At 41.2% G+C, this 27,900-nt stretch overlaps 1 protein-coding gene and 1 long non-coding RNA gene across 2 annotated transcripts in view; one reads left to right on the forward strand and one right to left on the reverse strand.

The window, feature by feature from the left end:
- The window catches only part of LOC309364238 (uncharacterized protein), a 139,805-nt gene that overhangs the window by 99,404 nt on the left and 12,501 nt on the right, over positions 1 to 27,900 (forward strand). The window lies entirely within an intron of this gene.
- Positions 20,526 to 24,507, reverse strand: LOC309364250. Its single transcript, XR_014165781.1, has 2 exons — positions 24,198 to 24,507; positions 20,526 to 20,799 (listed from the first exon to the last, which is right to left on the reverse strand). It is a non-coding gene; the product is annotated as an uncharacterized lncRNA (long non-coding RNA).

Below are 27,900 nucleotides of genomic sequence, written 5' to 3' on the forward strand. Positions count from 1 at the left end.
TTGCCACACTACTGCAGTTATTTTGTTGGAGAATTCTCACTTGCACGCTCTCTGATCACTTTATCTTCATACCGTCTTGCCATTGCTCCTACCACTCAGCTCCCATCTCTTATCTAAGATGGATACTCAAGGCCTTACAGATAACTGGAAACATATTTGTGGGGTGACTTTTGTGCCCCATCTGGGTCTATGCTCCCAGCGGATGTTGCTTTCACCAACCCCTAGGTACACCTCTGCTGGAACTTGCTTAGGAATCCTTGGAAAATAATCTCTATCCATCCATGCATCCAATTATCCATCCATTCCATGTGATTAATCGTTTGTCTGAAATTTAATAATAATAATAATAATAATAATAATAATAATAATAATAATAATAATAATAACAATAATAATAAAAATAATAAATAAATAAATAAGATCCCAGGTAAAATGACATTTGTTTGGAAACTTTAAAAGCTACCTAGTTAAACTGCTGGGCAAGATAAAATAAAATAAAATAGCCTGATTCAACATAAGACAGAGCAGCATGCTCACATGAGCACATTCTTCGGTAGTGTAATGCAGTGTTGGAGAACACAACAATACTTTTGCTAATTTTACATCCTAGCCATTAGGTCCTAGACATTGCTGAAAAACAGGGTAGGAAGTCACAGGAGTGACACATGAATTTTCTCCCCCCCCCCCCGTTGTGGGAAGTGAAATGCACAGGTCTTTTTGAGTTGCAAACCCTGAGGTCTAAAAGTCATCTGCAGTTAATAGATCTAAGATTCCCAAATCCCACTTTGCACATTAGAATGGAATGGGAAAAACATCAGAGTGTAAGAAGATGACTGCTGGATCAGGCCAAAGGTCCATCTAGCCCAACATCCTGTTCTCACAGTAGCCAACCAGATGTTTATGAGAAGCTCAAAAGCAGGACTTGAGTGCGATAGTACTCTCCCTACTTGTGATCACCAGCAACTAGTGTTTAGGGCTTGCTGCCTCTGATAGCGGAGGCAGAACATAGCCATCATGGTTAGTAGCCATTGATAGCCTTATTCCCCATGCATTTGCCCAATCCTGTTCTAAAGTTGGTAGAAAAGAAGAACCAGGATTTACCCATTATTTTCCTTTCATTATGGACAAACCAACAGTCTGATAAACGAAGTCTATTTAGCAAAGAGAAATTGTTCTTTGTCAAATAATTCCCCCCCCAACAGAGAGCTGGATTAGAATTAATCAGTACAGTTTTTGACAGTCAAGTCTGTTTTTACTGCAAGATGCAGATTACATGGCAAGAACTCTGCTTATACGCTTCAGCTAAATTATTCCTTATTTAGAGGAAAGTGAGAGCAAAGGATCTAATTGCCCTGCATTTTCATGTAAGTAGTGCAAGAAAATTATATATATATATATTTCTTCTGTTAAGGCATAGGCCTGCGGAAGTGGCAAAGGAGGAAGTCTTGAAAATAATTTGTAACTAATGTGCAGCAACCTCTGAGCATATAACAACATCTGATAGCTTCTGAAGGCTATAATCATGCCAAAGGGTACCTGGCAAAGAATGGATAAGTTGTCCCCTTCCTGTGCATTGGAGGAAATGTTATATCTGCACTGTTGGAGGTAAAATACTTCTGGGTACCAGCTGATGGAATACAGAGGACGGGTGAGCACTACTGCACTCAGATCCTGCTTATGAACTTCTCATTGGCATCTGGTTGCCCTTGTGGGAAGAGGATGCTGTAGTAGATGGGTCACTGGCTTCACCCAGTAGGATCTTCTTTACTTAAATGGAAATGGCCAAGTGCCATGTGATCTACCCAAAGATGCAGCAATCTGGGAGTCCCGAGGAATTTCCATGATCAACCTGTGAAAGAAGACTAGAACACCACTCGAATCATCTAGCGTCTGCGAGCTTGCCTTCCTGCTGTTCACTAATGAGAGAAGCAAAACAAATGGCACACTTTAGCCTTCATCTGAATCAAAGCTTTACTTCTAGAAAACAAACGGCCGATGGAAATTAAAGGAATTAGCTGGAGGATTGCATTTCTCATTAGTATAAGATATTTATTTTATTGGAGTTTTTTTAAAAAAAGTTTTTTAAGGAAAATGCAAAGGGAAGCACAATTCTTCCAGTCACCACTTTTGTTTTCAGTGGGTCTGTATTTAAACAGTTCCGTCGACAAATGCAAGGGATGTGGGGACCATTAGTGGGATCTGGTCTCTCCTTCTCCAGTTCCACTTGCTCATCATGCCAGATGACAGCATCATTTAAGATGAGCTGTGCTTGGGGCTGTGTATATTCACTGTCCCCAAACATCCAGACTGCGCGGCAGAGAGAGCCCCAGAACCTGCTCTTGGAATAAATCATGTAAATTGCAGCCATATTGACAAAATTAGAATAATTTATTCTTCCAAGACTCATGTTAGTCAGAAAAAATAGGAGTGGCAGAGTGCAAAGAGAGAGAAAGATGTTTGGGGTGATCTGCAGTAGGAGTGGTGAGTGGGAAGAGGGAAATGTCTGGACATTAGAATTCATCTGCTGATGGGTCATTGCTGTTGTGAGCGTATAAACAGCTGGTATGAAACATCTCCATTGGCTGTCAATCTGTTTCAGTGCCCAGCGCTGGTGTGGCCTTCACCTTTAAAGCCTTGAAGAGTTTGGGTCTTGTTGTTGCTGTATCAGCTCCCCATAGTTCTCCTATTGAAATCATGCTCTGGGTACTATTCTGAGGGAGCAATATGCGGCTAAGAACTGGAAACCAAGTGAGAAGGAAAGTGGCACAGTTTATGCAGATCGAGAGAAAGAGATGAAAGAGGGATGTAGAAGACGGAGTGGTGCCTCAGGAGAAGAAAGGCAGGCAAGGCAGTTTGGGTGCTGGGAGGCATTTAATAAGGAAATTTAAGTAATTTCAACCACAGATAGTGTATTTTGGCCACTTCAAGTCACATTGATTGATCACACTATGATATCAACTGCCCAACAAAGCAGGGTTGTATTAGTGAAGAATGCTTCCTCTTGGATCTTCCTTGTGCTACTTTGGTCATATCACTGCCACCGACTTTTATTGAAACAACAGCGGGGCTGGGGCGGGAACTCATGTTTCCATAGTTTCCTCTTTCTCCTTGGATTTTCCATCGTGAGACACTTGTATCACAAGGTAAAATACAAATTGCTTCTCTTGAACAAAGTCAATGGAATTGTTTATATAGTACGTTCTACAGGAGATTTAAGCTGTCGTGAATTTGTGTGTCCTTTATTCTACTCACAATGTCATGAGACCATCTCATTAGCATGAGGAGGTCATTCCAGGTCTCTAATACACTTCCAAGCATATCAAATCACTTCCATACAATTAAAGGCACAGTGGACAACTTCGCAATTAGTTATGCATCATATTTTCATATTATTTTGTGAGTGAAGTAAAAAAAACCCTCTCTAAAGTTGTTTCCATTTCTCAACTTACCTACCTGCCTGTCAACAACAAATTCATGCAGAAAGAAAATTGAAGGCATTATTCCCTCTCCCGAAAACAAGCCTCTCCTTAACTTCATTTCTGAAAACTACACCCAAAACCACATCTCCAAATGTTTACTACCTAATATATTTTTGAATGTTTTAACTGATATAAGGCATTTGTAGAATAACATTAACATCTGGGCTAACCCTAACTCCCCTACCAAGTTTCGGCCTGATGTTAATTAAAACAGGCAAGTTATAAACCTCAGGAAATGGCAGCTGACCCTAACTATGAATGTAATGCTATAATAATATGCAGTAAAAATACAGCATCGTAGAACTGCTACCCAAACCACTCTGGGAACTATACTCTTTCTTTCCAGAATATATTCTTTTTGCTCAAAGAAAACTGGATTGTAACTCCATTCCCTCTTCACCACCATTATGGTACCTTGGTAGGTTATCTTTTTCAGTTCAGTAGGTGGCACTCTCTTCTATGTTGCTGTGAAAACAAATATCCATTTGCTACTTTAGAAGTCTTTTGTATTCTGGGGAAAGCCTTAACAAAACTAAAGCTAATTCAGGTTCTGATCACTAAAGTTTTCTTTCAACATCTGACCGTGGACAATTTGGGTTCTCATTTTGTAAAACCATACCAAGATGTTCTTTGAAAATTTTGAATTCATTGCCTTTTATCAGCTTTGACTGATGTACTGATGACTCTGTCTGGACAGAACGAGTCCTGCTACAGTTTTGTATTCTCTGATAAACTCCTGTTTGGATTACTGCAGTGTGTTATACATGGGACTACCTTTGAAAGCAGTCCAGAAACTGGGACTAGATTGATCCAGTAATATTACACCAATGCTTTATCATCTTCATTGTCTTCCAGTTCATGTCCTACCTCTATTCAAAGTGCTGGTCATAGTCTTGAAAACCTTACATGGATGGGGCCATGAAAGACTGCCTCCTCCCACATCTACCTCCCTGGATTATCTTCTCTGGCTCCAGGTCCGAAATAAGGAGGAACAGAGAAGGCCTACAGTAGCAGTATCTCTGCTGTGGAATGTTCTCCTTAGAGATACTTACCTGGTATCCACATTGCAACAATTCTGGTGCCAGACTACCTTTCCTTTACTGCTCTTAAATTGTATGTGTCCATGTATTTAGATCTGTTGTTATCATCTGCCACTGGTTTTATTCTACTGTTGGTTATGTTTTGTTTTAGATTTTATGTTCTATTTTTATACCTTATGATCTTAATTCTTAATTGCAAACTATCCAGAGGACTTTTCTTAGTGGACCATATTTAATATTGTAAATCTCTCTCTCTCTCTCTCTCTCTCTCTCTCTCTCTCTCTCTCTCTCTCTCTCTCTCTCACACACACACACACACACACACACACACAATTCTCTAAGGCGAGTGGTTATTTGTGCACCTAGAACCTTAGAAGCAATATTCTTTTTGTGCCTGTGAAGGGACTGGAAAGAAAAAATCACAATTGTTCTATTCATGTGCAAGATGGTTATGTAGATAAGGACCCTCCATGGATATGATTTCAAATGACAGCATTTGCTATTTCAGTATTGTATTAATTGCACATGGTGTCCATTTATTCAAAACATTCCTCCAGTTTTAGTACAAGGAAAATAACCCCTTTCAACTGGATTGTCTCATGCAAGATTGGTGACTTCTCACAAAGCGCAAGGCGGGATGGCAGTGCTTTTTATACAGCTGCAACAATGTAGAAACAAATGGAGAACTACGTGCCTTTTCACATGCTGAGCTGTAACGTTGTTATCAGGAAAACAGGAAGTGCAGCAGGAAATACTTAATTAAAGTGTTATTCCCTGCTATAGGCATTTGATCTGCTAGATTGGGCTTTGGCAAGACAGTGGCTCTTTTTTCCAAATCAGGTCTTCTAGACTGTGTAGATCAGCAGTCATCAGAAAAAAGACCTACACATTTATCTTATGAGCAATTGGCTCTGAGTGCTGATTATATACAAGCATTACATGTAGAAGCATCCAATGTAGCATAAAGACCATTCCCTTTGTTCATTCCACTGTACGTTATTTATGTTCTTGATGGTGCAGAAAAGGAATATGCAAGCCAAAATGACAGGTTGAAAATGCCTGAAAAAAATTCAACTTATGAAATAATTGTTTTTAATAGCAAGGTGCCATGGGGAATTCATGTTTTCCTTGGAAGCAGGCCTTCTATCTAAAGAAGCTAGTATCATGTAGTGGTTAGAGTCCTGCGGAGACCATGGTTGAAACCCCCACTCAGCCATGAAGTTCATTGGGTGGCCTTGGTCTAGTCTCAATTACTTACCCCAACCCAAGTGGAGATGGAGAGAACCATGTATATTACCTTGAGCTCCTTAGAGAAAAGTTGGGCTATACAGTGGTACTTTGAGTTACAAACGCCTTAGGTTACAAACGCTTCAGGTTATAAACTCTGCTAACCTGGAAGAGTTACCTCGAGTTGAGAACTTTGCCCCAGGATGAGAACGGAAATCGTGTGCCAGTGGCGCAGCGGCAACAAGAGGCCCCATTAGCGAAAGCACACCTCTAGTTAAGAACAGTTTCAGGTTAAGAACGGACCTCCGGAACGAATTAAGTTCATAACTAGAGGTACTACTGTAAATGTAATAGGTAAGCTAGCAAGCTTTAAATAGACCTAAACAATTCACTAGATATTGCTTTTCCTAGCAGTGGACATGCAGTGATGGTGAACTCTTCAACAGCTGAATTTCAGTTGGTCATGCCACTGTTAAAATGCACAAGAACCTCCATTGGGGCAACACTATATCAGTGGCCCTGCTCCATTAGCTTCCTCTCTGGCCACCTGCAGCTCCCTGCACCCACCCCCAGATCTGATCCACAGGGTTCCCCAACTCTCCAGAGCAGATTGTGAGGCTATTCAGAGGGCTGCAGGGGTCAAGAAAAGAAGATGAAATCCCAGTACACGAGTGGAAGTTTATTCACTCATGCATGGGCAGCATATACAACCCTAAGTTAATAAAATGTGGCTGTATCTGATTATATATGGCTGAAGCCAAGGCCCCCAAATAAAAGGATGCCCAGCAGCAGATAACCAAGTCATTACTGCCATTGGGACTATAAATTAGTGGCAGCAGAGAAAAAGTTGATGGGAGATTGTGGAACGTTTTATCACCCAACAAGACTTCTGAAGCAAATAGGTCAGCCTTAGGGAAATCTGAGGTGCTAATAGCAGACTCATGAGCATGTTCATCTCCAAAACCTGGAATTGAAATATTCTCTTCACTTTTATTTACTTGGTTGAGTCGGTGTGGTTAGATGAAGAATGCAGCAGCAGCAGCAGCAGCAGCAACAATAGTCTTTCCGGCACTGCCCACTGGGATTATTCCCTCTCATAATTTGTAGGTAGCTGAATATTAGGAAGTATGTTTCTCCCTTCTTAAAGATACTTAATGTAATCAACTGCAAGTAGAAAATCCTGTCAACAGGCACAGCACATTTCCTAAGCAAGGAGAGTGGCACAGCTGGTGGAACATTCAGAGAACCCTGGATAATATATTGCTAGGGAAATGTTGGGGTGATTTGAGCTAATTATGGTGACGATTATATAGTTATTTATACCCCGCCTTTCTTCCTGATGGGACTCAAGGCAACTTACAGATAAAAATAAGAACTGCTAAAAGCATAGGGGGAAACCAATAATTAAAAACAATTAAACATTCTTAGAATTTAAAATATCTGCTTGCCCATCTACCTATGATATATTAAAGCTACACAAATAATTACAATGAAAACACCATGCCTGGGATAATTTTCCCTAAGGGGGAAGAGAGCTGCACAAGTCAAAAGTGTCACTGCTTATTGGGCAACTTTGCTCAGGATAGACATGGCGTTGTCCCATGTTAAAGCCGTGTAGGGGAGAGTCAGGCCCTGTTTGTCACCTGATGAGAGTCTCTCTTGCTGGGAAATGAGAGGTCATTACAGATGCCTGACCTGGCAGAATGATATGTCTTGACCAGAGGTCTCAGGCCAGTGAAGAGCTTGGTCAAGAAGAGTCTAGCTCAAAATGAATTGACCACTAATGAATTGATATTGATGCAGATTCAGGATTCCACCCTCTCCCTGGCTGAAAAGCACAAGTTATGAAGGCATGTTATTGGAATATTCTCTATACAGGAGCTATCCCAGATGGATGTAAACCAAGCACTTGGGAAGAGGAATATTTGGCCCATTATAGATAGTAATATCCTGGAAGCATACCTAAAATGAATATTTCAGGCTTTTCTATATGACAAAAATAAGGAAAGAAAAAATAATCTCTTAGTTGGTGGGCAGGGAAGCCATGGTCTCTTTATGCAAGGTCTGAAAATACAAAGACAATGCTAGAGAACTAAATTATTTGTAAATAAAATAAAATAAAATACTAAAATAAAAGTGAGATTGAGTAGATGCATTTTATGGTCTGTGAGAAGCTGATGCATCGGTGATATGCAATCACCAAAGGCAGGGTTATGATGGATGCCCCCACAGACCTTTCTTCTGTTTATGGCATGGGAAAGGTCAATTTTTGTCCTGTACAATGTGTCACTGCTAAAAATATGACTCCAATAATTTATGGCAAATTGCTCTGCTAATTTACCACAAACTATAAATAACACTGCTTGAAAACAGCACAATATGCTCCTGCAATAAACAAGGAAACTATTCGCTTGATTCAAACCATATTGATGATAACATGTTAATTGGCACGGCCTAGTCTTTGAATTGTGTATTCTCAGGAATGTGCTTTCCCACTTTCAGCCAGCATTCATGTGCCATTTGGGGTACAATTAGATAAACCTACTGGCAAAGTTACACTTCTTAGGTGATGAGAAAGCATTGACACAAGCTAGATCTGGGCCTTCAACTATGTCAACTATGTCCATGCCAATAGCATTCTGGAACCCTCAAGCTTCCTTTTGAAGCAAGCTTCTATATCTTAATCCTGCAGGGGGGAAAGGACCTGAATACTTGACAACAAGGAATCCGCAAAGTGAAAAAAGAAGTGAGCCAATTCATTATGACAATCAATATTTCAGATCTCATAGTTTCTAAATATATATTTTGATACACCAGCTAACAACAAGAACAACAGCAACCAAATTATCATTTATATGCTGCCTATCTAACTGGGTTGCCCCTGCCACTCTGGGCATCTCCCAAGAGAATATTAAAAACACAATAGAACATTAAAAACTTCTCTATACAGGGCTGCCTTCAGATGTCTTCTAGGTCAGATAGGTGTTGATTTCCTTGACATCAGACAGGAGGGTGTTCCACAGGGCAGGTGTGACTACCGAGAAGGCCCTCTGCCTGGTTCCCTGTAACCTCACTTCTCGCAGTGAGGGAACCACCAAAAGACCCGTGGAGCTGGACCTCAGTGTCTGGGCTGAAAGATGGAGATGCTCCTTCAGGTATAAAAAGAAGCAAGGCTTGATATGGGGCTTATATTGTCTAGGATAGTTATATGGAGATAACAAGAACCTCCACAAAAACAATTCAATAATTTTGCCACTTAGAGATAATGTTATCAGGACTTTCTCAAACCATAGAAAACTTGCCACACTTTCCAACATACTACAGTTTGGGGTGGATTCCAAATCAAGAACTGAAATGAGCTACTTTGGACAGATTTGGCACTTATTCAAGTCAAAACAGGATCTCTGCAAAATTCCCTAATCCAAAGTGGGCACCTTTGAAGTGATTTGGTGATTCAGATTTTTAAACAACAACTATGCAGATACCGTGTCTGCAAAAACTGAAACATTTCTCCCCTGGCTTGTCAAACAACAAAAATGCAAGGATGCAACAACAACAACAACAAAGATTATGCACATTCAAGTATTTCTGTCCACACAACCACCTCTGTCAAATCAGCTTTACACTCAGTTTCTCTGAACTGTGGTGCCAATTCAGCAGAACATGAGTTTGAAGCTGCCCACCTACGGTACATTCACCATAACTCCCACACCCAGTCTTCTAATATTTTCTTGGGGCACTTCCACAATTTTCCGAATAAAACCACAGGGAGGGAAGAAATTCCCTTTAATCCCCTCCCTATTTTAATGCAACCTAGCACAAAAGCCCCCAGGCTCTATCTATTGGGGGGTGCACTACATTGTTTGCAAGTTCCATTCAATTCTGCCAAACCTATAATCTTTTAGAATTTCCCTAAGGTAGTGAATGAGGGAGGAACAATTCCCCCCCATTGGAATTTGGATTCATACCTAAACCAAATTACAAATGCTGTTCTCTGCAGCACCAAATCAGGATCCGATCTGAATCTTGTGGTCGGTGCACATTTCTTTACCTTAATGGTCCCTTAGGGATGGAAACACCGAGTATAAATATTTCAATAAAGAATAAACAAACTTTTCTGAAAGCTGCAGTTAAACCTTTTCTATTCCATCCTTTTTATAACTTCACCATGTCCTGTTCCCCTTGCCTTTCTGTGATCACCCTGTCCTGTGCAATATTTAGAAGAAGAAAAAACTGTATCTGGAACTAACTGTAAAGAAAATATGCAGTGTGTTCACCTTCCATAGCCTCTCAGCCTCCAAAGTTCATGTCCATTCTATGCAAAATTTATGGCAATGGCACATGAAAGCTACTTCCTTTCAAGGCATCTACCACCATCAACTCAGTAACTATCTCTTATGATAAGGTTCCGATCTCTGGTTGCTCTCCAATGACTGGATATTCCAGTGTGCTAGGAGCACCTACCTATGAGTGTTGAAAAATGTTGTGAGAGTGACCAAGCCTTTTTGTCAATGGCTTAAAGCTTAGATAAGCTCAGAGTGTTTAAATTGGCAATTCTAATAGCTACCCGAATCCAATTCAATTCACTGCGGCTTGACTTGTAAAGCAATTGGTGATACAGCGTTAATGCCAACTAATCTGATAAAAATTGACACAGTGACAGTGCTTGGCCGTTAGTACAGACAGCCCTTTATGTTATTGTAAATCCATTGCAGTTTTACAAGTTATCAGGGCGAGTTCATGAAAGGGCAGAAAATTTCCCCTCGCTACACAGCCAGATAAGGTGACTGAGCCTGCGAGGCAACCTGCAGTCTCCTGCCACGTTTCTGCCAAACAAGCCACTGAATTCAAGAGCATTAAAAGGCAAAATTCATCACAACTAATTTCTATTTGCCGTCTATTAGGCTACATTGTTTTGTCCTCAACGTCAGGTTAAATAATGAACCTCTTGGAATAGAGTAAATTAACCTCCACTTTATGTTCATGTCATTGTCAAATGGAAACATCACTTGTACAAATGAAAAAGATTCATTAGTAACACTAATGCATAAGCTGCACTCTAGTAAAAGATAAGAGCGATTGAGGTCCTGTCATAATGCAGTGTCGAACTGCCGGCTTGTTATTTATGACGCCTGCCATAATCTTTGGAGATTATTTTCAGCAATGGTAATTAGCACACAATGCATCAAGAACAATTATGGAACAATGTCTTTGCTTGACAGGTACGCCACACAGCTGCGGGCGGGCTGTGATCCATGAGAAATTCAATCAAATCTGCATGCTGCCAGGAGTTTATTAATATTTCTCCTTTCTGAAGCAGCTTGAAAGGCAGCTATGCTTGACCGGCCACCCAAAAATACTTAGCAATGTGACATGAGCATGTTCCTTGTTAACATGTACCTGTTAGCACCAAGACTTCCCAGGCACTTAGGCCAGATGAGAAAATGTCAGTTCATTTGCAGCTTGTAACATCAAGGGGGCAAGTCTACTCATTTCTACATTTCCATTTTCTCTCTCTTATTCAGATAGTATGAATATCGTTAAATTAAAATGTCAGATCAAAATGCTGATCTGGCTTAAATCAATGACATCATCTCTGAAGGATGACCTGTGCTGCCCATGAGGGCATCTGCCTCATTGAATACTTGGCCTACCTATTAAATTAGGATAAGCAACATCCATTGAGTTCCATATGTCCTTAAGGCCAACTGACAGTAACTTCACGACACTATGCACCTTACTAAGCACTCTGAGGGCATATAGGAAAGACTCTCAGACTTACAGCTGTGGGACACCATCTCTGGGAGAATCATCAAAGCCCATGCATTGGGGGATCAACTCCTGTTATTTCTGTGCTGTGGGAACCACAGCATCCTGTTCCCCAGAGTGGCCAACAAGAACTTCCAAGAAGCCCATAAGAAGGACATTAAGACCCTAGATCTCTCCTATTCTGGCTGCCCAGCAGCTGCATGGTTTTTGTGTGTGATGTGAAATGAGTCTTGAAGTGAGCTTCATAGCAAGTTCAGTTCAAAGCAGTAAACTTCTTCCTCCAGAGATGGTTCTTCTCTCCCCCACCCCTCCTCTAGTTGCCAACATTCTGTTACTTTGGAGGGACAAAGAAACATAACCCAGGAAGGGCCTGTGCGGACAACAGCAGACTTGATTCTTCATGGCTGGACCTGAGAACAACTAGGCAGGAGCCTATAGGGCATGACTGAGGTTCCTGCGTGCGATGGAAACCTCTTCCCCTCTTCTCCTCATGCATGCCCTCCAATCTGTTATGGGGTTTCCCCTCCCTCCAACCTTTCAAAGCAGAGTTGGGGATGGCAGATTTGAAGGGCCACAGGTTTCACATCCCTGCAGTAGCAGGCAGGCCTCTGCAGAGCTTGTTTGAGGTCTGGGGGTGGGAGTATTGATAGAATAAACTCAAACAAAAAAGAAGCTGGTCCCTGGTGGGGCACTGCGGCCAGCCTAACCCTCCAAGACCTGGGGCAATGTGCCTGCCTGCCTCCTCCCCCTGCACAGGCCTGGTAGCAGCTATGTCTTTGCATGAGTTTATGCACGGGCAATTTGTGTCTGTGTTCACAGAGTGAAGAAGTGCATTGTGTTCCCCAGAGATTCTTGCAGTATACAACCATCACTATCTCCATCATAATAGCATACATTTTAAGCATAGAAAGGCGCAGCACCACTGATACAGTCATATTACATTACTAATCCTCATGGTGAAAACAGCAACTTCTCCAGTTGTACAATTCAGGAGGTTTGAAATTCCAAGCCACTGTCATGACTAAAGCCTGGGCTGTGGGGTGGAAGGAGTGAGTTTAGTTCAGGTTTTCAATCTTGTTTTAATTTACTTTTTTATATATAAAAAAGTCAATGTTAAGCAAATCATAGAAACTAAACATAGTACATACTATGGACTCGGGATGGTTGGCACCAATTTGCATGTACATGTTCATAGATTTATATCATTGACATAACATTTACATAACAGGCTATGAGGGTCATGTCACATTTCTTTTGGGATGTCACTTGAGCCAGAAAAACTATCTTTGGGATTTTTCAATTATCTGGAGAAACTGACAAATGGTGTGGGTGGATGTGATATTAGAAATTCTGCAAAAATCCAGTGCAAATTCAAATTTGCAACCCTGCTCTTCAAAACGATAATATTAAGATTGGAAACCATGGCATTTAAACATGAAATACATTAGAGGACTTCTGTGTGTATGCCTTCTGTTTTCTGAGCTTTTCAGCTGCTTTCCTGTTTTGTTTTCAAAGTTTTCTAGCCCCAGTCAGGAGACTATGGCTCCTCCATGTTAAGGAACACTGCCACTCGATTGAGATGTCAGCAAGGGCCCTGCAAGACACACAATAGTGACTGAGAGAATATATGCGGCCCAATGGACTGTGGTAATACGTTGCCTGCTCTTGTCATACAGCCTCGTTAAGATAGTTTGCCTGGAGCTCCAAGAAATGGGAGACAGAAATTTGCTGCACCGTCCTATGTGCAAGGTTAGCATGGTTTGAAGCCTGGAAAGTGGCTCTATCTGAGCAATCCGTTGGCACCCTCCTGCTTTTATCTTGCATTCGCTAGTGGTTTCACTAATGGTGCAGCGGGAGGTACATCACCTTCAGTTTTGCCACTGCACAAATTTAGACCAAAACACTGTGTATCTGAAGATAATTGTACTTAGGAGGCCCTGTTTCCAATATCTTTATCCTGATATTATTCCAACTTGTCTCTGGCGATTGTTCCTCTCCTCACACAGTTCTTTCAGTTGTGCTGTGGGAAGAGCAAAACAAACAAGGAAATAAATAAGTGTTGTTGATGAGAGTCATTTTGCGTTTGCGTTCTTGATTTGCGTGCTTAATAGCGATGTCTTCCTCTGCAAGACAGAGCTCGGGTGGACTTGTCTCTATCTCCCTGCTGCTCTGTCCCAAACTCCCCTTTGCCAATTGTGACGCTATTTCCCAGCTATTCTTTGGTGGCTCACATTCTCTCTGAATATCTCCAGGTATTTGACACTCAACAGACAGCTGATATCTTGGAATATTTGCAGTCTGCAGTCACATTCAGTATGTGAATGTATTGTTTGCTGATTTGAAAAATGGTACACCATAGTGGTTTTCAGATTTTCTGCATTCAGGGAACATTTTCTAGAGCAGGGTGAAATGTCCTCTAGCTCACTCCACAAATTAGTTCAACTTGGGCATTTGAAAAGCCCAGTTATCCTCTTTCCACAAATCTCCATGCTTCTGTCCCTACTGCCATATGCTGCTCTTCCATCTCTCCCCCTTAAGAAGCAACTTACCTTAGGAGTGACTCCCAAGTGGTGGGAGGCAGGACAAAAAGTCAGGAGGCCAGGAGAACCTTGAATATAACCTCTACGGTGCCTAGCAGAGATATGTTCTGTAAGTCATTTCCTACCAGGTATTGTGGACATTATCTTGGGAAAGAAAGAGGGGATAATGGGTGGTTGCATGCAGATGAATGGAAGAGGGAGACCTCACAGGGTCTTTCCTTAACTGTAAAGCTTGACCTATTTTCCACAGAGGATCATGGAGCACATAGCCAAACCCTGTAATCCCTGGCAGTAGATAATGCCTGACAGGAACATCATTTGTAGCTGATAAATGGTCCTGCCTGTCTTTCCTGGTCTACTTCTTGCCCACCACTTCCTGTTACCTCTTTTACAAAAGGTAAGCCTCTTTTGCTTCATAAAAATAGAGCACTGGCAGGGAAGTGGTGGAAGTTTGGTATGAGCCCTATCTCAGTTTGGCTCCAGATCATAGTGGATTGGCCCCAACTTGAAATAAGAGCATCTGCTTTGCATGTAGAACATTCCTCCATAGCATGCAGATAGGGCAGGGTATATTGCAATGTTGTTTTTGTGAGCACAAGTTCAAAAACCAAAAAGAAACTGCACCATACAAAGTAAGCATGGCATGGCACAGAGATGTTTCCAGGTCCACTAGCTCCACCTCATATGGAATGAGACTGGAACCCAGAAGCACACCTGCCCCAACTGGAGCCCAACTTGCTTGGATTTCTGCTCAGGTGAACTCTGATCCATTTCTCTTTGTAGAGACAAAATGGGATAAACCCATGTATGCCACCCTGTACTCCTTAGATGAAAAGGAACATGATAAATAACTTAACAATCCATTACGGCTGCAACCTATTTCATTCTGCTGTAGGTTCCTTTAATTAGTTAAGCTTCAGTTTTGCAGACAGTTTCATGAATCTGAATCTTGCTAATTGCAGTGTGCATTAAGTACTGGGTGGGGTGTAACTTTGTGCTGAATTGCAACCATGAATTCATCACAATGGAAACATAAAATAGAAAACAACCCTTAACACATTGCAAGTATGAGAAGACAGAACTTGTCCTGTCCACTAAAATATTGAGCCCGCTTTGACTTGGAACATGTTCTTTCCAATGTAGAGCCCATTCAGCTAAACCTTGACCAAAATCCATTTAATGCCTATTCAAGAAATCTGTTTTCCAGTTACAATTCAGGCCCCCATTGCTGATTTGAGGAACCAAACTAATTTCATGTGGTTCTCCCAACACCCCTCATGACATTTATGACATATTTTTCTGTTTAGAAGGAATGATCTTTTCCAGATGCCAGCTGATCTGAAACTACCTAATGAGATTTCCACAGATGTAGAGAGGTTTTTTAAAAAATGGTATTTTATATATATTTTTCCACAAAGGATGATGCTCTCCAACACAAATATTTCTGTTCCAAAAAACATTACAAATATACTTGGATGAGTGCTGAATTAATGAACACTTGTTCGTTGAGAAAAAGAGAGAGGATTGTTGTCAGTTCTTTTACTCTTTTTTGGTTTCATAATCTCAATGTGCAATTATACTTAGGCTAGAATACAGTCACTGAAGTCCATGGGACTTCTTTTCAAGCAAGCAAGCTTTTTTGGGCTGTTAGTATACTTAAACACTGCTAGAAAGGCAGTTTTAAGAGATAAAATGAACATTGTTCATTTTATTCCATATATATCTCTACAATTCCGTAGTTCTCTGCCCAATAAGACTATGATTTTGAGCTGTGGATTTCAAAATAACTTGCACTAATTATTATCAACAATATAATGTAAATTGTGATTTCTTAGTGGAAACAGAAAAGTCACACCACATGTAATAATTCTTTTCTTTCCCCTCTAAATGTGTGTATGTGTGTTTGTGTAGGGGAAGGAAATAAATATATTTGGGTGGTGTTTTTGTGTGTGTGTTATTTTGGGATTGCAATAAACATTATGAATTCTTAATATCCAGGTGAGTGATTGATTCTTAATCCCTATCAAATTCCTGCCTCCAGATATATCCATCACTGTCCTTACTGCTGGTCTACCTCAGTTTCCCAAAGATACAAACTCCCTCAGTTCAGGGCTCCAGCTCCTTTTCAGGGTGCAGAAATGTTGCATAAGCTAGCGATATCCTTCTGATTATGCAAAGTAGCACATTCAATCAAATGGACTCAAAACCATGAAAGCTTAGACCATATAGTCTGTGCTCAGATATAATGACAAACCATGCTTTAGTATGTCAAGAACAAGTCAAGGTGAGCCTCAGCCTCATGTACTTCCCTCTCCCCTCTCCTCTTCTGGCACAGCTGTTGCAAGGGGGTCAGAAACGTAGCTTCTATTTTTGATTAGCCACAGTTTGAGCTACATAAAAACTCTAAACCAGGGCTATGAAACCTGTGGCCCTCCAGATGTTTCTAGACTACAACTGCAATCACCCTTGACCCTTGATCATGTTGACTAGGGCTGATGGGAGTAGGAATCTAACAACATCTAGAGGGCTACAGGTTCCCTACCCTAAGCAATGGCTATGGTTTGTTTCATAACCCATTGTTTGAAGTTGGCTTGCTTTAAACAAACCATGCTTAAGGTTTGTTGTATTTGGATGAAATGACAATGGGCAGTCAATCAAAAGTGGAATCTGAAGCTTCTGAACTCCTTTCAGCAGCACTGCAGGATGAGGGGGGAACATGTAAATGCAAAGGGGGGCAGGCTTATTTCCATAATAGTAAACCATGGTTTACTGTGACATCCAAGAGAAAAGACAAACCTTTTTATCTGAAGCAAACTGACCCAGGCTAGTCCTCTGGAAGTTGTTCACATTAAGTGTGTGGAGCTCCCATATACCACCTGACAAGCGATTTTCTGTGCTTGATTAATTTTAATAGATGGGATGTTGCATAGGCTCCAGTTAACCCTTTAAGCGTACCCTACGTCAGGCTTTACATAACTATTAAGTTCAAATATCTTTGATTTTCCTGTGCATTCATATTCTGTTCCTTAGTAAGTTGACCTCTTTCCACACCCAGTTACACTTGGGGGGGGGCGGGAATTGCAGTGGAGTCTGGAAATATTTAAACAATATCCTTCTCACTGTTGTCAGAGCAGAACACCCACAATTGAGCATGTGAGGCCAGACCCGTTCCAGCTCTGAGATCAGCTTCACAGATGTCTGTCACCTGTTTCTAAGGAAATGTGCAAGTGTTTGGGAAAGTGCAGAGCCTCATTGTTGTTGTGGGAATCTGAAACCACTCTGAACTCTGCCCTGACGTTGCTTGTCAAAAATATTTAAAAAGAAATAGCAACATTCTTTCGTCAGTCATTAGCCAGGACCTACACTAAAGGCTCTGCCCTGTAAAATTCCAGAATGACTGGCAAGGATTTGAGTGGCAGGAGAGGCAGCTCAAATCCTAGAAGGCCTTTTCAAGGGCCATGAGGACTTTGACAGCCAACCCTCTGCTTAGGATAACTGGTTTCCCCAAAGATACTTAACTTTGGGGATGGGAAGGTTATTTGTTTGCAGGGGTCATGACTTGAATACCGTAGTTCTCCATTTGTGAGTCAATTCAGCAGAATCATTCAAGTTCGGCCTGACTTGCATATGATTTCCTTTTCCTCTAGTATACTTTCAATAACTATTCTTTTGCTGTGTTGATAAAAGTGAGGTTTGTGTTATGTTTATATTTCACAATGCTCTTTAGAGGGTGGAAAGGTGCAGCAGAAATCCTAGCGCAAGCATACAAATGACAAAGCTGTTCCTGTACCGATTAAAGTGAGATGTACCACTTAAAGCTGTAGAGGGAGGGGATATGTAGGGTGGGTGGTGCAAATTTGGATGCTTCCCCCACCAGGAAGGCTATTGGGACATATAAAAAAGTGTGTCAGGGAATGACCAAACGCTTCTTCCTGACATGCAAGTTTCTACACATTGGGAGTTTTAAATCAGGTGACCATTCACACATGCCTCATTCTGAGGTGTACAACCTAGGAAAAGCTTTCGCCAGATTACAACTCCATAAACTGATCCTTTCTGAAGTTCAGACTACAGGCAAATGCTATGCTAAACATGTTGCGATGCTCGTGCAATGGGCCATGACATGATTTACCACCATGTACATAAATATTTTGGAAAAGAAAATATATCACAGAAAACTGAATCTTTGACCTGGTCCGGTTTTTATGGATGAGTGCCAGGATTGTGTCAGAAATCCATTACTGAGTCAGTCTGTAAGGATTTATCCTTCCAAATGTGGCACGCTTTCATTATGTTCACTGTTATTTCCCCCCACCATGCACACAGGGAACTGTGTTACTGCAAATAAAAAGGGTGGACTGTTTTTAATATTAATCATTTACACAGCACTTTTATGGCCAAATTCCAAACAGATTTATTCAGCAGTAAGTCTCACTCAGTTCCATGGGACTTCCTTTCTAGGAGGTATGCATATGAACCTAGGAAGCTGCCTTATACTGAGACAGACCATTGGTCCACCCAGCTCAGTATTGTCTACGCTGATCGGCAGCAGCTCTCCAAGGTTTCACTCGTTACCACCTCTACCTGGAGATGTCGTGGATTGAACCTTGGACATCTTGCCTTAGGCAACCCTGCACATATTTACCAAGAGGGAAGTCCTCACTGAGGGAAAGCTTCTTTCCCACGGTTCCCTTCCCCCGTGGCCAATCTGGCAGAGTAAAATGGCCATTTTGGGCAGCAGTTGCTAGGGTAGCATGGAATGGTGCTGAGGTGTTGGAGGGTAAATGTTGGGCTATGTACACAATATCTTCTTCTTCTTCTTTGGCAATCACTCGTAGCCGAGTAAGATTGTCTTCCATAAACACAGTTTTAACAATGAGTCCTTAAGTGACTGTGGAGGCCAATTCTGGATCCACACGTCCTTCCACAGTGGGGACATTGGTTTCCAGTCGGGAGTTGATCATGGTGTGGATTTGCCAAGCCTGCCTTTCTCTTAGCGTGTTTCTCCCTTGCGTCCTGAGTTCGAGTGTCTTCAAAGCCCATGACACCTTTGGTAAAGACTGTTCTCCAACTGGAGCACTCACAGGCCAGTGTTTCCCACTTGTCAGTGTTTATACTACATTTTTTTAGATTTGCACAATATACATTTAAAGCACATCCCAAGCACATTTCCTGCCTCAAAGAATTCTGGGCCTTGTAGTTTGTTAAGGGTTACTGGGAATTGCAACTCTGGGAGGGGTAAATAACAGTGCCTGGAATTCTTTGAGGGAAAGTGTCTTTAGTGTGTACATAGCCTATGTGTTCAACTAGGCCTGCCCTGTATTACCTAAACTGGCTGGCTGGTACACTGGGCAATGCTATCCCATTACCAGGGCCAAAGGAAGATTTAACTGCCAGTGCAGTTGGTTTCTAGCGGCAAGGAGTAGGGTGCTTCAGTCATGGAGCCAACGAGGCTCACATGTTTCCTCCTTCAGCAGTGTGATAGATAGAGAATAATCTGCTGGACCCTCAGGCAGGATGTTTCTTGGGCTCTCTGCTTGAAGGCATCTCCCCCCCCCCCCACTTCATGGTTCTGGAAGATGATGGATATGTTAGCTGTGGTTGTGCAGAATTCCTACCTTCTCCTGTGGCCCTTGTAGCTTCTTCTCCCACTCCTTGTTCTTTATGTTGTAGAGTGGTGAAGTCACTGTGGAGAAGGCCAATCTCTATTGCACAGTGAGGCATCCTGAGCAAGGGGCATCAGACAACGTAGGAGTAGGGGTTGGCAGAGGAGCAGAAGAAGCTGGTAGTCAGATATCATGAAAATAAATAATGCTAGCTTCTCGCAGTACCCACATAGATTTTTGGGCTTTAAAGGAACCTTCTGATGCAGAACCAGGAAAGGAGAAAACATGAGCAAGGAAGTTGGAAATCAGCCTCTTTGGCGCAAAGCCAACTTCACAGCTCTGGTAAAGATGACTAAGATTCTACCATTGTGCTACAAGGGCAGCAAATTGGTGCTATGGGGAATTCTTTAATGCCCTGATTCCCCCTATAATGCTAGAATGCAGCATCGTTTTAGTATCATAAATTCTATTAAGCAAGACTCTTGCTTAAAGTTGTGGGGGATTAGAGGCCAACTGAAGGCATTTCTTCAAAAAGAAGTCGTGTGAAGCTGGATTGGAAGAAACTTGGCCTCAGCAACTAACCAATTTGTTTATTTCATGCAAAAGAATGGAGCAGAATGTTGATCTTGCTAGCGAGCTGTTTTATTCTTGGTCCTATGAACCAGTATAGCAAGGCTGCCCTCACCAAGTCAAAAACAATTCTCCAGCCCTACACTGTGGTCTGCTAGGTTCTTGACAAACCTTTCTGAATCCCCAAGCAATCAACAATACTAGGAGATTATTATATTATTTCTCAGGTGGAATTCTGTAAGCGGCTGGTGAGCTCTGCTCAGCTTAGGAAGTAAGAGGTTAGGTGAAGGACTGTCAAGGTAGAAAGCAATAGATTTATTTAAGAGATGTACAGTATCCAGGCCAGAGAGGTCTAGATAAAACAAGGCTTTGCAGAATTCTGAAAGGGTGGAGGTATCCAATGTGCAGCCTTCCAGATGTTGCTCATCAGTGTGGCTAATGGAGAGGGATGATGGGAGTGGTAGTCCAGCAACATCTGGTGGATACCATGTCAGCTACCCCTGTTTTAAAATGCTTCCTTATATTCATGGATGTGTTACATTCATGCACTCATACATGTTCTCAGAACCTGGATTAAGAAGAAAAACTTTAGCCTCTTTTCGCCAAAATGGAAAGGAAACTGAAGGCAATAAATAAGGGAAATCATTATGTACTAGTTTAAAGCGAGATTTTTTCCATTCAGCAATTTTCAGAAGCATCTGGAAAAAATCTTATTATGGATGAGGCATGCCATGATATCTACAACGAATATTTCTGCTGCACATATCCATCCACTCTCCATGCTCCGTCAAGTGCTACACACATTTAGATGCTTATAAAGCATCAAGTAAATATAAAAGTTCCCATGATTTATATAAAAACAAAAATGATAACGTGCTTTAAGTGCTCACATTTCTTTTTGTTTATTCTTATTTTCTTGTGCATGTGAATATCTGTGGATTGTCTTTGTTTTGTTGCAGTCATCTCCTGAAAAAGCACTATGAGTTGAACTAAAAAAAAGAAGTCTATTTAGAAAATTTCGCAGTCATGGGATAGGAAGATAGTTTCCCTTACGGATCACTGATTGCTTAAAGAACAGGAAGTGCTATGTAGACATGCCTCCATCATGGGCTGAAACAGTTCCGGCTTCTCGGCCCCAATCCCTTGCCTACGAGGTCCTTAGTGGGCTTGCTGACTGGATAAACCTGGCACCATATGGACATCATGTCATTTATGTTCCTGGTACTACACTTAAATGAGAACGTTTTGTGCAAATCTTTTGTAGGCAGCTGTGACAGCCCTTTGGGACTAAAAAGTAGGGCAGGAGAACTCTACACAACAAAATAAATGTAGGAGTAAATGGAAATGGACAGTTCTTACAACGGCGCTTCCAGAAAAAGGCAACCAAAATGACCAAGGAATTGGAACCCCAAAGCATTTGGAGCTTCTGCATTTAGGAACAAAAATAATGTCAGAAAGGGTGTACATGGTAAAGGTTTATAAAATTATGCATATTGTGAAGAAAGTGGGCAGAACTAGTGTTGTTCATTTATTTACAGATTTATAAATCACTTCACAGCTACCAAAGCAATGCACAAGAAGATAAAAATAAGATAAATCATGGGTTCAAAAACTAAAAGCTATAAAATCATTTCTACCCTTGTAGAATTAATAGTACAAAATATGACTTCGTGGAAAGCCTTCTTAAACAAAAGTGTCTTCAATAGATACATATTCTTTCTCCCCACCCGAAGACAACAGAATTCAAGGTCACCCAATGAAATTGACTGGCAGTAGATTCAAACACTCAAACTAAAGCACCTTATCAATATTGAGCTAATTTATGGTTTGTAGACCACTCCAGAGAATTCCTTCAGACATGATTGCTGGTTCCAGGTTCAGAAGTGTATACCTCTGAACGCCGCTTGCTGGGAAGTGGCAAGAGCAGTTGAAGGATACTGTACTCCTGTCCTACCTGTGGGCTTACCAGCAGCATGAGATTGACCACTACAAGAAACTGGAGGCTGGACTAGACAGATCTTTGGCTTGATGCAGCAGACTAGCCTAACAACTCCTATCACAAGGATCACTTGGATAATTTATGTGAAGAGCCCTGAATTCTCTCAGAAAAAGAGGGAGAAATTGGGTCTGGGGAACAGAAAGTTTCCTTGAGTTCCTAGGGAAGGCAAATAGGATTACACCCAATGTAGAAGTGGATGATGATGATGATGATGAAGATTACAATATACAAAGCTGATCAAAGATGTCTTAGCATAAGCTTGTATAATCCAGTATGTTCATATCTGCTTTGAGGTATTATCATATCCATTTATGAGCTGCTATGTTGTATGGCTTTGTGTGTCTATTAAAAGGCAAAGTGTTTCTGAGAGGGAAGGTGGATTGCAAGGAATCTTGCTAATGAAAATCGATAGCATAAAAATCATAATCAGCAGATGCAAATATTTATGCTGCTGAAATAATTAGGGGACTTGCCCAATCATCTCCATGTTGCTAAGCTCCTCCAAAACCACCTTGATTGATTTCTAGCTGCCGCCACCCTGGAGACTTGTCTCTAGAAGCAGGTCATTTATAGTTATGATAATTCATTTTGGTCCTGTAGGTTTACAACTTAGCAGTTTTTCTTAGTGACTTCTTGGGAGGTATAAAGTTTATAACAGATCCATGTTTTGATTCTAGCCAGGATTCAAGAAGACCCCGAGTAATTGCAGGCTAGTCCATTCCAAGGTCTTTTACCACTCAGAAGATCCATGCTGTTCCCAGCATTAGTGTGGCACCTTTTAAATTGCTTGCTTTAGATAAAACTGGATGCTAAGTTTATTCTCCCCCCTCTATCCTATCCCCTCCCACTTCCTACCTCCTTTGTTTCGAAGCCTCATAAGTGTGAATGCTGGAATTTGGTGGGTTATTGTAGACATCCCAAGCTATATCTCTCACGAGATTCACTGCTTGTGCTGTGCACTCCAAGGTTGGGGCAGACAAGGAATCAGGAGAGGACAGGTGGACTCCAAGGTTACTTGGAGACTATCTGCTAGTAGTTTAGAAAAGCCCAGAGTAAGAGCCTAAGATCTGTAGTTTTCTTAGCAGGCATGGACATTGCTCAGTGGCAGAGTGTCTGCCTTTCATGTGTAAGGTCCCAGGTTCAACCCCTGGAATGGAACAGCTTCATTCAGCGCTGACAGGGAAATCTCAAGCCTGTTATCTCTGAGGCCACCTCCCCCCCCCCCATGCAGAGGGACATAACATGAAGCTTTGCCCCTCTCATAAGTCCTTTAGACCCACAGAAATATTGAAGCAGACATTATATTTCCCACACTGTTGGAAAAATAGATCATTTGGTGTCTGGATGCCTGTGCCTAAGGCATGGGGGAAAGGGGTTATAGAAGAGAAATGCAATAGCAGCACCTCTTTTAATCCCAAGGCTACGGCTCTTGTTCGACCTCCAAGGCTATATAACAACCCATTTATTGCTTTCATTTTGGGTTTAACACAGGGGGAGGAAAAACGACGCTTACCTGGCAGTGCATGTACACAAAGTCCTCAGCCATTCTTGTGCCATGCTCCTTCTTTACAAAAATCCCATTTAAATACCAGAGTCATAGACGGAGAATGGAACGTAGCATGACATTCAGGAAGACACACATTTTCCTTCTGCATGCCTTTTCCTTATACTCTGGGGGAAAGGAGGACCTTTTACTGTGGCCTCCATGCATCCCTCTTCTCTTCTCTGTTCCCTTTGCTTTTCAGAAGCCAGAGCAGTGAATTTTCCATTCTCTGGAGGACCCACCAAACGGAACGGGACAGACAAAGGCAGCATTGCTATTAATCTTAAACTTTTATCTCCTATTAGTGTGTCAATAAGCAAACCTTTTCTTCTGCCACCCTTTGATATACTGGACGTGTGTCAGAGGAAAAACACGGGCCATCCATATCTTATCTTATATTAAGGAGAGTCGTTGAGAAACATACCTTCATTACTGCGACAGTCATGTCAAAAAGAATCGACTTATTGTCAGCGCATCTAACCTAACAATGTTAATGGACCCTTCAGGCATCTCCTCCTCCTCATTTGTTTCTTACATACCTATCAAAGAGACAATGCAAGGTAGTTACCAAGCTCTGGGGAGTGGTGTGTGTATGTGTTAAGAGAGTCCATGACAGCTCTTTGGGCTGCTCATAATGAAGTGAGATGAGTGTGTGGGAGGAGGGAAAGGAGAAGCATTTTGACAGTACCAGAGACCCAGAATGGTACTTCAGCCATCTTGGCAGCTCTCTTTACTCCAAGGTTCTTATTGGTCCAAGTGTTTCATCTGGAGTGACATCACCATCCTTTCTTCTAATGTTCCACTGCATAGCTGTGAAGGTAAACCATTTTTACAAATGCTCAGTTATAGACATCTTAAGTTATAGATTCCTTAAGAATGGACGTAACTATACAGTGGTTGTCTGAAAATGGTCTTCCCACCTTTCTCCAATACAGTGGTATCTCGGGTTACAGACGCTTCAGGTTACAGATTCGGCTAACCCAGAAATAGTACCTTGGGTTAAGAACTTTGCTTCAGGATGAGAACAGAAATCGCGCAGCAGCAGCACGGCAGCAGCGGGAGGCCCCATTAGCTAAAGTGGTACCGCAGGTTAAGAACAGTTTCAGGTTTAGAACAGACCTCCGGAACGAATTAAGTTCTTAACCCGAGGTACCACTGTATTCACAAGTCTGGCTTTCCTAATTCTTCAAGTACTTAATTAGCTGCCCCTGCCACACAATGCTCGTCCTCACGCACATAGCTCTTCCTTTCACATCACAATGTTCCCTGTTATTTCCTTGCCAAAGTACACAAAATAATGCAACCCAGCCTCCAGTAGAAATAATTTGTAGAAATGCCATAAGAAGAAAAACCAAAGGTACTGCTACCATTGCTGAATTGTCTGACATGCATGAAACTGTAAAGTTTCAAGCACTTGCTCAGTCGTTTGGTGATGGCAGCAGTATAAGGCCTAGCTATATATTATGTGAGGATCTGTGATGTTATTGTAAATAATAATAATAATAATAATAATAATAATAATAATAATAATAATTTATTTATACCCCACCCATCTGACTGAGTTTCCCCAGCCACTCTCGTCCGCTCCCAACAAAATATTAAAAACACGATAAAACATCAGACATTAAAACTTCCCTAAAAAGGGCTGCCTTCAGATGTCTTCTAAAAGTCAGATAGTTGTTTATTTCCTTCACATCTGATGGGAAGGATTTCCACAGGGCGGGTGTTACTATCAAGAAGGCCCTCTGCCTGGTTCCCTGTAACCTCACTTCTCTCAGTGAGGGAACCGCCAGAAGGCCCTCAACGCTTGACCTCAGTGTGTGCAACGTTTTTCTATCTCTGCTGCATTTCATTGTCTGCTGCTTCCAGGGGGTAAGGGTCTCTGAATGCAATGACCTCACGTTTTAGTAAATGTTACCTGGGAATCACACAAGGCAGATAAGGTTTAATGGCAGCTGTGCATTCTCCATGCATAACATCTAGCTACGCCTTAAAACTCTTTTCTGCCAGAGAAGGTGTTTTCTGGTTCCATTAGAGAGGTGTTCTTGACTATTCTTACACGTTTTCAAATTCAGCTGCTCTAGCCATGCTGCATTAGTTTTTATGGAATGCACATTCTCATCCACACTGGAATGTGATTCTGACACACATCTCAATGTGTAGGCAAATCAGTGTGGTGTAGACTGAGGGCCAAAAAATCTGTAGAGCAGTTTGTGCTTGCAGGAAGCACATGGGAATTTGGTGGGTGAGGTGGGCCCAGTGGCTGCTATTATTATATAAGTAAGAAAACAATATGGAAGAGCTAAATGTAACAATCACATAAATATCAGAATAGCATAAATATTATCATTAACTTGATTTATTTTACTCTTCACTGTAAGGAAAAAGATTTCATATAACAGTTTCTCTTCAAATTTTGTTTACTAAGTCACAGGGGGAAATCATCCATTCATTCTACCATCACCCCATTTTTCCTCCTGTGTGTATGGTTTTATCAGCCATATCACAGCTCAAAAGAGAATCACATCATTGGCATCAACTTTATTTTTGTATTATCAAAACGATCATGAAAGCATGAGGAGATAATTGAAGCCACATATATATGTGCCTGAGTGTAAGCCTTTGACAAACTTGTATGGCAGACTGAACAATGAATCCCAAGTTTGGTAAAAAATAGCCAAGGGCACAGCAAAATTTGTCATCTTGCAAAAATTAGTGACAACCGAGCCCTATTGGGTTACTTTCAAAAGTTGTCCAAAATCTTTTCCTCAGATTTGCTCACAATTTTATCCTGCCACAGGTTCTTTGCTTATCCACAACTTGCAGTCTCTAAGATGGTCATTTTCTATATTTTCTATATCAGCCTGCCCCACCCTGGTACCCTCCAAATGTTTTAGATTACAGTTCCCAGTATTGGCTGCTGCTGATGGGACTTATAGTCCAAAATATCCAGAGGGCACAAGATTGGGGAATGATTTATTTGATTTATTTATTAACAGCTTTCTATGCAAACCTGTTAAGCCACATGACTGTTTATTATTTGGGAGTATTTTTAAAATAAAAAAGTATTATTATTATTATAATCATCATCACATATACATTCTGTGTATCTGAAGAAGTGTGCATGCACACGAAAGCTCATACCAAGAACTAACTTAGTTGGTCTTTAAGGTGCTACTGGAAGGAATTTTTGTTTTGTTTTATACATTCTAGAAACAAAGATAACCCAAACCCATACTGAGGAAAAAGAACTTTCCCTGGAGACCCCTGAAAATACATTATGAAAACCTGTATTCCCGTACATACACCACTACTTAGAACAGTATACATCTGTAAAACACGTTCTTATCAAGCTAGTATGAACCTTTCAAACTGGTCTTTGATTTTCTGGAGTATTTATGAGTGAAACAAAGCTCATCATCCTCCAGTAAAGTGTTGTTGTACTTTCATTTATGCCCCATCTACTAACCCAAGTTCTCAACGTAGTTTACAATATATTTAAAACACAACAAAATAGACAATGATAGTTTCTCATGGAAATGACATTCAGACGAGCAGGTTCTTCAAGCCATTGGGTTCACTCAGATTTTCAAACTACTGATTATGTTTAATGTACTGTAATCCTTTAATGTAGGGATGGGGAGCCTCAGGCCTGGGGGCTCTTATGATGTGTGAATTGAGGGGTTTTTTAATCACTTGTTGCTTTGAAATTCACATCCATCAGCATGGGCCTTTTCATTCCCTGATTTCTATTCAAATGCATTTTAGAGAACAAATGAAATGAAGTCATAATAATAAAAATAATGCTATACATGTGCATGGCGGAGAAAGGGTATCCTGAATATGGATTTTGTGTCAAGGTATGAGAGAGAGAGAAGGAGAGATCACCTTAGTGACCTAGGTTTAACTATAAAGCATATTTTTCAAATGAGCAAACTTCTTAAATAACGTGGAAGGGGCCCCTTTTACCCTTAATGTGCGGAAAATGATACAAGTTACTTTGCAAAGGAAAAAGTGTGCTAATGTGCCAACAGCAATTGAATTCCACTGGCCTTCTATTCATTAAACTTCCATTGCTCTGCACATAATTCATCTCAGCTCAGTTATGCTCCTCAAGGGTCTGCTAC

Source organism: Podarcis melisellensis (genome assembly GCF_964234715.1).
Source record: "Podarcis melisellensis genome assembly, chromosome: 2".
Lineage (NCBI taxonomy): Eukaryota > Metazoa > Chordata > Lepidosauria > Squamata > Lacertidae > Podarcis > Podarcis melisellensis.